This window comes from Pinus tabuliformis, chromosome 5_2, assembly GCF_031772625.1.
Source record: "Pinus tabuliformis cultivar Carrire ecotype Pingquan chromosome 5_2, CPIR1, whole genome shotgun sequence".
In the NCBI taxonomy this organism is placed as follows: Eukaryota; Viridiplantae; Streptophyta; class Pinopsida; order Pinales; family Pinaceae; genus Pinus; species Pinus tabuliformis.
Genome location: NC_142306.1, coordinates 354,457,457 through 354,472,035, shown reverse-complemented (window position 1 = coordinate 354,472,035; position 14,579 = coordinate 354,457,457).

Below are 14,579 nucleotides of genomic sequence, written 5' to 3'. Positions count from 1 at the left end.
TAGTCATCCTTCTGGAAAAGTTGGTCAACCTCAAGGTCAACCAGCCGTCCAGCCCGCTCAGCCATCTGTTCCGCAAGGACAACCCTCGGTTGTACAAGGACAACCTAATACCCAGCAAGCTCGACCTTCTGGGCAAGTAGGTCCATCCCAAACTCAACCAGGGCAACCTTCCGGCCAGGTGGCCCAACCTCAACCCTCTCAAGGACATCCTTCTGGGCCTGCTCAACCGGGCACTCAAATGGTGGTTGCTTCTCAAGCTCAACCCGGTTATCAGCCCTAGGCTGGGCCCCAGACTCAAACTGGTCTTCAAATGCAAGGTAGGTTGCAATCCCAACCTTCTTACTAAGCGTAGCCTGGTCACCAGGCTCAGTATGGAGCTCAGCAACCATATAGTTACCAGCAACCTCAGGGGCAAACTCAGTTAGCCCTGTATCAAAATTATCAGCAACAGTATGTTGCTCCTACAGGTCAAGTTGGTAATCCATGGGGTGCTAGGGGGCAGATCCAGAGTCAACCGTCTGATTATGGACAGAACCCCTATGGACAGAATCCCTATGGGCAGAACCCTTATGGGCCGGGCTCTTCCGGACAAAGTCCATGGGGGCAACCGCCACCTGGTTGGAACTCTGGTATTACCTCTTATCCATGGCCACAAATGTCCTTTAATCCTCAGTTACCTTTCTTAGCAACATTGGAACTGCCAGATGTGTCCAAATTGACTAATGATCCCATTCTTCATAATCCATACTGGCCACCAGTTCCAACCAAGATACCCGGTGATTGTCCTAAATTCGATGGCAAAGCTGGAGAGGAGCCTCAAGCTCACATTATGACTTATCACCTTTTGTTCTCGTCAAAATTGTGGCTTGATGATTCCATCCGGCTCCGCCTTTTCCAAAGGACTCTCACCGGCTCGGCTGCTAAGTGGTACACTGAGTTGAATCGCGGATCCTTTCAAGATTTCAACTCGTTGGCAATGGCATTTCTAACTCACTCTCAGTTGCCCATTCGGTATGAGATAGGGACGCATCTCCTTACGTCTCTTAAATAGGACACGACCACGCACATATCCAACCATATACATGAATGGAGATGGCGTCGTCGTTTGATCAAGTTCTGGATTCCTGATCAGCTCCTGACCGATTGGTTTACAACCTCCTTTTGTCCCTGCAATCGCGCGAAACATTGCTATGGGATCTTGTGTAGATGAAGAGCAAGCTATCACGCATGCTCAGTACCTCGACTTAGTTTATTCTCAGTCAGGTACCTTATATGATTATTTGCCTGATGCCCCGAGACCCGGAACATCCAAAGCTCCGCCAAAGCCATCTATTGACGGTGTTATTGGCTCTGTAAACTCGTCTTCGAAGAAATCATCCGCGAGCCCTGGGAAGCAAAAACAGAATGCTTCAAACGAAACCACTTCTCAGGATGTATCTAATTCTGGAAATACTTCCGAGGTCAACGCCGTTCAGTCCACCACGGCGGATAAAACCTAGAAAGGAAAAAAGAAGGGGAAAGCAAAAGATAAATCTGAGCAACCTAGACAGGACTCCCCTAAACCTCCACCCGAGGAAGGAGCCAAATGTAAACCGAAGTATCCTTGTCTTATCTGTGATGAGGATCACTATACCAAAGACTGCCCAAGGCGGTCCGAAGTTAGTCGTTTATTAAAAGGCACCCCTGGGATTCCTGCGGTTCTGAAAGAACCTTTCCCCTCTCAACAAATGCAAATGGTGGCTGACCCATCCTCGTCTTCTTCTCCCTTTGGCTCCCAAGTGTTCATGGCTGGAATGATTCTCGTTCATATTATGACTCGAGCAAAGGAATATCCGTCATCCACCGGGAAGGAGCCTGAGGTCCCCTCAAGCACTCCTCTGTCCAGTTCTGGTCCGCTCCATATCAAGAGACCTAGCACTGAGACACCTATTCGACCCCCTCCTAAAGGTGTACTCCGGAAGTCTTCTTACAACCCTAATGCTCGTGCTGCCCAGCATTACAGCATCATTGAGGACTTAGCTCAGGCTCCATCTACTATGTCCACCTTAGAAGTGCTCCAGAGCTGCCCCTCCCAGAGGAAGTCCTTGCTATCGGCCATCGGTGGCATAGACCCGGCTGACTCGGATCTGATTTCTTTTGACCTCGAAGGCCATACGCCGAGACTGCCTCACCAAATCGCTTTCCTCATACAAGTCATTATCAATACTAAAATGATTCATCGTACAGTCATTGATGAAGGTGCTTCGACTTGCATCATGTTTGTTGCCTGTTGGAAAGCTATTGGTTCTCCGACACTGAGCCAGTCTCCTACAACATTGGAAACCTTTGATGGAAGAGAGTCTCGTCCTTATGGTATCCTCCAACGGTTGCCCATCTCTTTGGAAGGGAAGACGGTCGAAGTGGAGGTTGAAGTTTTCGATGCTAATCTTACTTACAACCTCCTCCTCGGACGTAGCTAGACATACACCATGCAAGCCGTGGCTTCGTCTCTTTTCCGTGTCATTCGTTTCCCTCATCAGGGGAAGATTGTCACCGTGGACCAGCTCTCCTTCTTTGCCTCCTCTTCCGAAGGCAACGTGCCTTTCGTGTAGCATACCTCCAAATCATGTGAGAGTGTGGGAGCCGGACTTTTTAAATATCCTGCCCTAATGGGTGTCTTTTCCCTCGCACCTCCTAATCTCGCTCCTATCAACATGATTTCCGTGTGCTCTGATCTGTGGGTCCTTCGTCCCGCTAATCAGATAGAATCTTGGGGCGATATGATGCCGTTGAGTCCTGCCGAGCTCAACTATGTTGAAATCGTTGCTGCATCGGCTCCCCCTCCCGAAATTGCTCCTCCGAGCAGGGTTCTCGACTCGTATGTTCATTCCCCTTAGCTTGGAGATGACGCTACCTCGGATCCGTTAAATGAAATATTTCCTTCCATTGAAGCCATTATCAAGACCATGTCTCTCGAGGAACCTCCTTGGTCTGATCATCACCACCGTTCCTCGTTTCTCCCTGCCCATCAGGAAATGATCACCTGTCTCGAACGGTTTGCTCCTTGTCTCCCATCTCAGCCCCTTCAAACACGTATTCAAGTTTATCAAGTGTCCTCTGAAGGCAATATGGGAAACATTACGCAGACCCAACCCATTGACATCTCTACGAAAATAGGGATTGTCGAGCACATTCACATTGGAGTCACCTGTACTCCGGAGGAAATTCAGCTTTATACCGATCTTTTTCGCGAATTTCGTGATGTCTTCGCTTGGTCCTACGAAGAGATGCTCGGCATTGACCCTAGCATAGTGGTGCATGAGATACCTACGTATCCGGGTGCTAAGCCTGTTCGCCAACGTCTACGCCCCATGCACCCCCGAAAGGCTGCAGCCATTAAAGCAGAAGTTGAAAAGCTTCTCAAGGCTGGTTTTATTTACCCCATTCCACTTACAGATTGGGTTTCCAATATTGTCCCTGTGAACAAAAAACAGGGTACCATTCGAGTCTGTGTTGATTACCGTGACATCAACCTAGCCTATCCTAAGGATAACTTCCCCACACCCTTCATTGATCAGCTCATTAATGAGTGTGCAGGGAGCGAAATCTATTCATTTATGGACGGTTTTTCTGGGTATAACCAGATCAATATTGCGCCCGTTGATCAGCATAAGACTGCCTTTATCTGTCCTTGGGGCACTTTTGCTTACAAAAAGCTCCCTTTCAGTTTGAAGAACGCCGATTCTACCTTCCAACGTGCAATGTCCTACGCTTTTCATAACATCCGTCACATTGTACAACCGTACCTGGATGATCTACCAGCTCATTCAGTCAAACGCCAGGACTACCCTTCCCATCTTCGTGAAATTTTTCTCTGCTGTCGACACTACCACATCAGGCTTAATCCTCATAAATGTGTCTTCTGCGTTGAATCAGGCAGACTGCTCGGGTTTATCGTCTTTCGAGAGGGCATCCGTCTGGATCCCCTTAAAGTCGAAGCTATTCTGAATCTTCCTCCCCGTGCTTCTCTGCAGTAGTTGCAGAGCTTGCAGGGCAAAGCAAATTTCTTAAGACGATTCATTCCGAACTATGCCGAAGTGGCTGAAGGCTTTACACAGTTATTGAAGTGAGATACCCCTTTTCATTGGGATGCTATTGCTCAAGAGTCTTTCGAGTGTCTCAAGGGTCTCCTTGTCTCTGCTCCATTATTGCGACCTCCGAATTACCATCACGATTATACTCTGTATTTGGTCGTCGCCGATACCACTATCGGCATGGTTCTCGTACAAGACGACGATGATGACACTGAGCATGTCATATATTACCTCAGCTACAACCTTTTAGACACGGAAACTCGATATGCTTATGTCGAGAAGTTGGCATTGGCCGCCATTTGTGCCGTCCAACATTTCCAGAATTATATCTTGTTGCGTACCACGACCATGATTTCTGATTGCAACCCGATGACATACATTTTGTCACGTCAGTTTTTGGGGGGCAAATACTCAAAGTGGATCGTCATCCTCCAAGAGTTTGACTTGGAATTTAATGCTGCCAAGTCTAAGAAGTCCCTGGTCTTTGCTGAGTTACTTTGCTCTTTGCCATCTCCTTCCACACCCTCTCATTCAGAGGACCATATCCCGGACGAAACTCTCTTCTTGATCAGCCCTGGTATGGGGATATCATTGTATATCTGCAGACGTCCCCTTTCTATCCCACTGTGTCCAAGGATGCTTGGCGACGGATCCGTCATCAGTCTCAACCCTACCATATTATCGGGGACACCCTGTACCATATCGGCGTTGACTCCGTCCTCCGCCGATGTCTAACCCTCGAGGAGGCTGAGCGAGTCCTGAATGACTACCATTCTGGCACCTGTGGTGGTCACATGTCCAGATATGCCACAGCTCAAAAAATCCTTCGCGCCGGTTATTTCTGGCCCTCCATTTTTAAGGATTGCATTCTTACCATCCGTTTGTGTCACGCGTGCCAGATATACGAGCGGAAGATGCGCGCGCCACCAGCTCCGTTGCACCCTGTTGTCCCCGTTGGCCCTTTTGCAAAATGAGGCATTGATTATATGACTTGTAACCCTCGCTCGGCCGGGTGGCATGGGTATATTATCGTTGCCATCGATTACTTTACAAAATGGGTCGAGGTGATGCCCACATTAACTGAAGACGGTCACACAACGGCGCAATTTTTGTTCAACCATGTTATTTCACGGTTCGGAGTTCCTCAGGCCATTGTCACGGATCACGGGAAGCATTTCCGTAATCACATGATGACTGAACTGACAACCCAACTAGGCTTACGACATGATAGTTCGACCCCATACTATCCTCAGTCCAATGGCCAGGTTGAAGCCGTTAACAAGATTTTAGTTACGATGCTTCAACGTACCGTTGGCATGCATAAGTCTAATTGGCATTTGATGTTGTTTCCCGCCTTGTGGGCCTACCAAACCTCTATGAAGGATGCCACTGGTTTCACTCCATTTCAATTAGTTTACGGACTGGAGGCTACCCTTCCTATCGAATGCAAAATCCCTTCGTTAAAATTGGCCGTCGAGTTGCTTCCCAACACTCCTCCGGTAGAGGAACGTCTTCTTTACCTAGAATGGCTGGATGAGACCCATCGGCTAGCCTCTCTAGCTATCGAAGCACAGAAGAAGAGAGTTAAAACTCACTTTGACCATACCATTCATCCTCGTTCCTTTGTTGAGGGAGATTTAGTCCTGCTATACGATCAAGCGAATGATAAGCTTGGGGTAGGCAAACTCGAGCCCATGTGGCTGGGCCCTTATATTGTAAAGAGAGTTTTGCAGAAAGGGGCATATGAGCTAGTTGACTACGAAGGTAATCCTCTCGATAAGCCCTGCAACGGGCTATACTTGAAAAAGTACTATGCATGATTCCATGCACTTCAGTTTGTACATGCGTGTGCTTTAGTAGGTGTGTTGTGTGTGTGTGTTTTCATGTTTTTGGCTTGGTGTGAAGGCGTGATTGCTACTTATTGTGTCTTTTGCTTCTTGTGTATATGTTTGGTGCACCTTACGTTGGTTTCGCTGACGGTGCCTGCCGCAGCACTTGCAATTTTTCTTCTGCAGCGTGGGTGATCTACGATCCTCACAGTGAGTTGATAGATCTTCAAGGTGTGTGTTTGGGCTGTACCACAAACAATGTCACTGAATATAGTGCTGTGATTGAATTATTGGCCGAGGCAATTAATCTCAATATTCGTACATTGGTTGTCAACCTGGACTCTCAACTTGTCGTCCATCAGCTCAATGGGCGATATTCCGTCAGAGACCGTCACATTTTAAGGTTGTATTTACGTGTTAAATTGTTAGAGAGGAATTTTGATTTCATTACATATCAGCATATTCCACGACGATTAAACACATTATCTGATGCATTGGCTAATCATGTATTAGATAGACATTTGCGTAACATATAATCAAAACATCATACAAGAAAGCACATAAAAGCACAATAATAAACCATAGGAATATGTATATATATATATATATATATATATATATATATATATATATATATATATATATATATATATATATATATATATATATATATATATCGTGTGGCGCACCAAGGCGCTCAAAAATAAGTGTACATGTCTAAATAGGGCCTGTGTTCTCTGTACATCTGAGACACATGTCTCTCAAAAAATCACCAGTAGGAAATAAAGACCTAGATATCTACTGTGGCGGGTTGTGCTCCCTATACTGCACAACCACTCGTGCCACCCGCCTCAAAAGGCGGTGCATCCTAGGTTCTACTCCCACTGTATGGATCTGGGACGCTATGGGGACCTCCTCTATCCCCTGGTAATCTGGAATCCCTGTCAGCAAGCCCTCAAGGTTCCGTATCACGGTCTCCATCGTGTCATCTCCCGGAGGAGCTAGGGCTAGAGCTCCAATGCCCTGCGCATCCCTCTGCGCCTCTGGAGCCAGGCCGAGGGGTCTCGCCGGTCCTACATTTGCGTACCATAGCATTTGTCATTAGGACATGTACATGAAAAAATAAAAAACATCGTAAAAATCAAAAGAATAAAAAATGAGATCAAGTGTCTTACCACCGTCATCCCACTGCTCTCCAGCAGGCAACGGCATGTCAGGGTCTCCGCGGAAGTCTAGGCTGGCATACGGCCAGTCCTCCACAAAGATAGTCTGTCGCTCCAACCACTCTCGGAAGTATACCCCCCATGCCACTGGTCAGCCGCCACCTCCTTGTGGCATGACATGGGCCCATCGTGTGGCCCTCGTCTCGCATGGCCTGGGTGGGTCCAAGACCATATCCTACAGTTGCAATGCCGGCACCCGCTCCAGCATGAGCGGGAGCAAGATAGATCCATAGCCAAACTATTTCGTCTCTCTGCGATGACAGTTGGTCAGTTGTCTCTTCATGTTTGCCGCTACTGCCCCTGCCCAGTTAAATATGGTAGGATTCAAGCATTCGAGAGCTAGTTGGAGATGCGTCTTCGAGGCCTCGTGTTGGGCCTGGGAGCCTGCTGCCCATGTCACCATGAAGAGCATAGTTCGAAGGATGATGTCCTCCACCGTAGGAATTGCCACTTTTCCGCTCCGCGACTTGCGTGCCCGTGGGCACACCTGAGCCATCAGCATATCTAAAGTATCACCACCGGGTCGCTGCCCCTCCAGGATAGGCATCTCACCTCGACGAGACAACCCAGTCAGAAAATAGATGTCTGTGTAATCAAACTCAATGTCTCAGCCTTGGATAATGAACTTCCCATCAGTGGGATTCCAGGCCCTGATCAAGAGTTCCAGAAGGTCAGGCTGTGTCCGCAAGCGTGGAGTTAAGAAAAATTTAAGCAACCCACACCCCTGCAATGCATTTCGGCACCCAGCATCGGCAAAAGCCGCTATGTCATCGTTATCGTGAGTGCGTTCCTACCAAACGAATGCCATTATACCCTTCATAATCAAAAAATTTCATTAAGACCCTGCTTGCAAAGTTTCATACGCTAATTTTATTAAAAAACTTGTTGTGCGGCGTCAGTGCGACTGTTTTTAAAATATTCGCGCTGATAATGGGCGCCTTTGTTATTTTTTCTGGGTCAACGCTGATCCGGGAGTGGCATGTGGAAGTTTTTTTCGGTCAGCGTGGACCCGATAGGGAAATCTGCGCTGACTGAGAGCGGAATGCGTTTCAAAAAATCCGCTCAAACAACCACTTCCCACCGTTAAAATGCAGAAAAAAGACTTCAAAATGGAGCGTAAGGCAAGATGTATCTACCTGGAACTGACTTCAGGATGGATGATGCACGTACGAGGTGGAATTTCGCTCATCAACCTCAAAGCTCCAAGTCGCTCCACAAAGCTCCAATGGTAACAATGGTAACAATGGTAAAAAATTTGTTTACCCCCCTATTTATGGTAATTTTTAAAAAATTAAATATTATTTTTCATAAATATGGGTTTTATGATGGTTTTTACCATATGCTTGGTTCCGATATAGTTTTACTATGTTTTTATGCACATTGTCTATATTATCTCGAACGGGTTTACGTGTGCAGTGTTCCTTGTGCAGGATCTTAGCTGGTGGAATTACGATAGTTCTATGCGTACTTGGTCCTGAAATGTTGTCTTTAAGCTCTTTTTCGACGTGAAACAAGAAAAGATAGCCGAGTCTCCCTCTCAACTCATTAAAAGAAGCGAGAGGCAATCGCCTTTAAGCTCTTTTTTCGACCGTTTAAACTTAAAAAGATTGCCGGGTTTCTGTCGTTTCGAACTCGTTATTGGCTACAAAACGACGTGCTTCTGACCGCTTTTTTACTTTTTTGGGTCAAAGTCACTACTTACGAAAAGTAATCCTTGATCATACTGGTTGGGCGGTTCTTTCAGGCATTGTTTTATACTTTTTCGGGCTCGAGAGGCACAAATGTACGAAAAAGGACCCCTCTGGAGTTCAGTTTTCTGCTGTCTTTTCAGACTCTCTAAACAAGAAAAGACGCCAAATTCTTCCTTTGTCAGACTCGTTAAAACTTAATGACATCGGATTCTATCGAAATGACGCCTTCCAAGCATATGTTATCCCCGTCAATCTTGTCATCAAAAAATAACCGGGGTACTCACCAGCAATGGTGGGGAAAATGGAACCACAACCATTGTCGTGTCGGCAGTATGTCGCTCTTGAACATGGCACTTGTCTACATTCGTGGCTGGGTGGGAACATCTCATCTTGTTTTCACACTTGCTTCCGTGGGTTTGGGTTATCCTATTTGACCTCTCATCTTCTCATTTCCTTGTCACCATGACCCCTGATCATTTAGTGTCAAATACTGCCAAGTCCACTGTTGTGCCGCCGATATGTTCAAGAGAAGTTGACCTCTGCAAGAATATTCAACCTCCCTCTGATACCTCACGCAAAATATCTTATCCCTCTCTATCTCGTGTCGATGATGTGGGAAACATTATGGCCCACCTTCGATCAAGGTTACTTCCTGTCGACTTCAGCTCATTATCCAGGAAGTTGACTTAGAGACTCCCTTTAGGTGCCTTGGAGCCTGCATGCCTCAATGGTAGGTTCTTCGTGTTCGACGCAAGGTTTTCATCATTGGCCTCCGATTGAATGATTCTGCGGGTGTTCGATGCCAGCTCACTCATTCGCACGCCATAGATTGTACCTATAGTGCCTTGAGGACCATTGTCATTATTGGTGGTACCTCTTGCGTCTGTTAACAGTTTTCATCATTGACTGGTAATCAAATGACATTATTGCATGTTCGACTTCAACTCCTATATTCGCATGCTTGGACTTGTACTTTGTTCGGGTCGAGATGGAGCGCAAGACCCTGGATTTTGTCTGTTGAGATCCAGGTTGTGATTTTTTGGATTTTTATGATCATTGGATGACTCATTGATGGATGGCTGCGCCCATACCTGAGTCTTCATGGATGGCTGCGACCATACCTTTATTATCATCATGGTCTCATTAGCTGGGTGGTTGCGTCCATACCACAGACCTCTTTCGTATGTATTTTGGATGGCTGTGCCCATGCCTAGACTACATGTAATTGATTATCAGAGATATCAGTTATACTTGCGTGCAAGTTCTTCCCGGTGGTGTTCCAGTTCAGTCAGTTCCGTAAAGCATTTCACCCCTCCCACTCTCTCGGGCTTCATGCTTTAGGGGGCATCTGTTACACAGTAATTTGTCACTGCCTTCATACCAGTCTTACTACTGTGTCATGAGTCCAAATCATTCATGCTCATGCTCTCTGATGTTGCCAAATTACCCACTTTGCCAAAGTTTTCCCATCATCGCGACTATTGTAAAAATAAACGCGTTGATGAGCGCTCCAAAACAGACCAATCGCGCTGCCATCGCGGAAGTACACGTGATTCCTGCGATGGTCGAATTTCATGAAACAACGCGACTGTTGCCTATATTTGATCGCGCTAACATGACTTTATCCGTTGTGCAGTGGCGATGTCAGCGCTCCAGTACAGTTATGCACCCACGATGATCCAGTCTGGGCGAGTTTGTTCTAACAGCCGGCCTTCCAGATGACTCCAGACCTGGTTGTTGGCCTTGTATATGTCACCCTCCCTTCTCTGGCATGTCTGTTTTGTCATTTGAGCCACCTTCCTTTGAGATAAGCTCATCCTCCCACCATTCATGGAGACTCCTTCTCCTATTTAAGCCTCCACCATTGCTATCAGCTGCTAGTTTGGAATTCATAGTGTTTGGAGTGTTGCTGATAGTTTGTGAGCTTGATAGGTAGCTGGTGTGACAAGTGTGGGATTGTTAGAGAGCTTAAGGAAGTTTGTGAAGTGTTTTGATCTTGTGTAAACTTGTGTGAGAGAGAGTTTTGTCTTGGGAGATCTACGTTCAAGGGTGAATGCTTGAGAGACTTGCTGGCTGGACGCTCTTGAGAAGGATTTGACGTCAGAACTATGGTTGTATTCTTCTTTGTTTATCAATAATAGACAACTATCATTATGGTTCCACTCTTATTGTCTTTATGATGGTGTTTGAGTTATATCCTTTCTGACTGATATATAGTTGCATCTATTGGATTTTATGCTTGTGTTTGTATCGTTCTTTGCATGTGCAGGTGTCTGTGCACGAGGATCGTGGGGATTGTGACCAGCCAGGGCAAAGGAACGAGAGCATCAACTCTTCTACAAGTACTAGCGTTGGAATCCAGGTAGGCCTTCATCATTGGTCTTTAATTTGCAATTAGGAACCTACGTGTTAGCGTTGTTTGATTATTGCTAGACCCCATTTGGACTAGTAGGGACCGCCTCTGTCCGCAGAGGGGATTTACCTCCACAACAGTCCTGTGAAGGTATAACCAATCCCTACCTAAAAGAATGCTATACAATCCTAATGGAAGTACATTCAAATTTCCTACTATAGGCATACCATTTAACTCAAATTCACAAGCTCTTACCCAATGGTGAAATCTCTTCTGTGTACCTATAGCCAACTATACCAACCAAGATTTTGCATGCACTTCTTTTCTCATACCACACTTATCCACCAAGTTAGGACTAATATAACTATAATTAGATCTAGGATCAATCAAAATAGAAACAACTTGATCAAAAAGCTTATCGTCCATCTCAATGATAGATGCCTGATGATATGCCTACCTATTTTCCATAGTTGCATAAATCTGAGGAATGCTATGACCACCATCCCCAATTGTATACACCTCCTGAGCAATATAGATCTGGGGTCTACCACCCTGATATTGCGGACAATCCCTCTTATGTTGATCATTGCCACATATCTAACACTGCAATGATACTCCACCATCGCCTCTAGTCTGCTACTCTCCATGTCCCTTCTCAACTATATTGAACTTCTTGTAAGGGATCACATTTTCTTTCTCACCTGCATCTTGAGGTCTTCCATGCTTTGGTGGCCATTTTCATTTAAATTTTTCGTTTCCTTTCAAGTCACACTTAGGATGTGACTTTTCCCTTCAACTTTTCATAACAATATTTCAACTTTCGGATGGCCTCCTCCAATTATCTAGGCTCATTGAACTCAATCCAGTCTCTGTGTTCTATTGGTAGTCCACTGATAAATATTTGAAACTTGGCCTTCTCCTCCTTGAGGTAAGGAACATATCTCAACAGCTCCAAGAACCTGCTAGTATACTCATCATCTATCATGGAACCCATCTGCAACTCATAAAAATTCTTAGCTCTATCATCATAGTACCTTTTCAAAAAATACTTCTTCAAGAGCCTCTCAAACTCATTCCAAGTCAATCCATCCTCCCAAATACCTTTAACATTGTTCACATCCTCCCACCAGATATCTCCTTTCCCTTTAAGACTGAAAGTGGCTATCTTTGCTTTCATGTTCTATGTATAGCTATGCAATCTGAATAATTTATTCAACCCAAGAAACCATGCCTCAACATCTTCTAACTTCTTCATCTCTCCATCAAATGTAGGCGGCTTAACTTTCTTAAACTCCTCAGGAAAGTACTCACCCTTCCTGGATGGATAATGACGGCGATGACTATGGTAATGTCTCCTCAAAGAGGAACCAGAATGATGCCATACATACTAGTCCTCCTGTCAGATGTGTCCAATGATCTACCACCTCTAATTCTTTCCTCTCTACCCATCCTATGTCTGAACCAAGACCTGCTACCATAGGCTCCATTGGTATTTTCTTCCTGCTCGTGACTGATCCTCATCTATCCCTATTTATGCAACTCTGGCAAGCTCTGAAGGATATTTTCATTAACCTCTATCTACTTTTCATGAGCCCTTGCAAGTCTTTCCTAAGCCTCAAGCAACCTGTCATTATCTTCCTTGCAACTTATAAGTTTAGCCCTGAAGCTCCTCAATGTATCTGGCACACCAGGAGAATTCTCATCTCCTTGCTGCCCAACTAATTTGTAAGGAGAGTCACAGGAGCTATAATCTACCATTTTGCTTGTCATCCTTGATTCTATTCTTCCTGCAAGTATATCATGTCAGAAAAACCAAATAGATACAAAAATAAAATCCATACCTTATTTTTGTTCAAGGGAGGCTTATCTCTTCTACAATATCAATCCACATTAACATCTACATTTATAAACATAAGCATATATGGATATGTAACAATATTAACACATAACATCATGCATGACCATACCAATAGTATACTAGGATCCCATGCATGATGACAATGACCTTGACAAAATTAGACTTTTCCCACACCTACCACACCACACCTACCACACCTTTTTCGAATTGTGTCAAATGAGGTCAAATGTTGGCCAAAAAGGGGGAGACGAAGTGAAAAAAGGCTAGTGAGGAGGCCAAAACCAAAAGCCTAAGTTTCAAAGCCAAAAGGAAAGCCGAGATTAAAGAGGAATGCTGAAATTCAGGAGCCGATCACATTGGAGCCCAATATCAGGAAGAATGGAAGGAAGGCATATCAGAGGACATTTTATCAGAGGTCGATAGCATCAAAACCATTTTAAATCTCTTTTCAAAAGGGTTTTGATGAAAGGGGTTATGTTATAGGCTAGCATTTGGTCACAAGTGTTGCAAAGGATCAATAGCACATAACAAGGCAGGACCTCATAAAAATTTTCATCAGAACATCGGAGTTTCGTAACTCTTGAACAAATGCATCTTTTGGGAAGTTGAAACCTTAGAGGAAATGGAAATACATAGGAGACCTTTAAAAATCCAAAGACCCCAAGGAAATTTTCTCTCTCCTTTGAAGACACCTAGAAGTAGATAGATGGTTCTGAGAATCTGACAAGGTAGATTACATAAGCATGATGTGGTGGGACATGGACACATGGCAGGCTGTTTCAACGTTTTGGAGGACCCAAAGGGACAAATCTGGGTAACACGCGTCACCACCCAGGAGGCACCACGTGGAGATGAGGACTTAAAAATGATGTCACTTTGGAGGTATTCATTTCAAAGGAAGAGGCCATCGTAACTCTATTTTAATTTTCATTTGAAAAATCTTCCAATGAAGAGGTGCTTCGAATATATGATGGCACCCGGTCATAGAAAACCAAAGAGACTAAGGGCGTAGGACTGCTCAGAGCACCTAAGTGCTAAGATGAGCTCATTGGAAGTGGGAGTCATCGTAACTCTAAGGTTAATTCTCAATTTTAAAACATCCGATGAAAGGAGCCTCAATATTTGCTGGCACTTCATCACAAGGACCTAAAAGGACCAAGGGCACAGAGCTGGACAGAGCCCCTACGTGCTAAGAAGTATATCGGAGATTGAAAGCATTAGAACTATTTCAAAAAAAGTCCCGATTAAGAGGGTTTTCGATATAGACTAGCATTTGGTCATGAAAGTACAAATCAAACCAACGCAAAACCAAAGACCCTAAGGACCCTTTCTGTCTCCTCAAAACTGGACACATGTCAACAGATAGTTGGTCCCGAGAAGTGATAGGGTAGATTACATCAACATGACGTGGAGGGACAAGGACACGTGGAATGCATTTTCAATGTTTGGGAGGGTCTAAAAGGAAAAACATGGGTGACACATGACACCACCCAGGAGGCACCATGTGGAGATGAGGACGTTAGCATGATGTCACTTCTGGAGGTCTGCATTT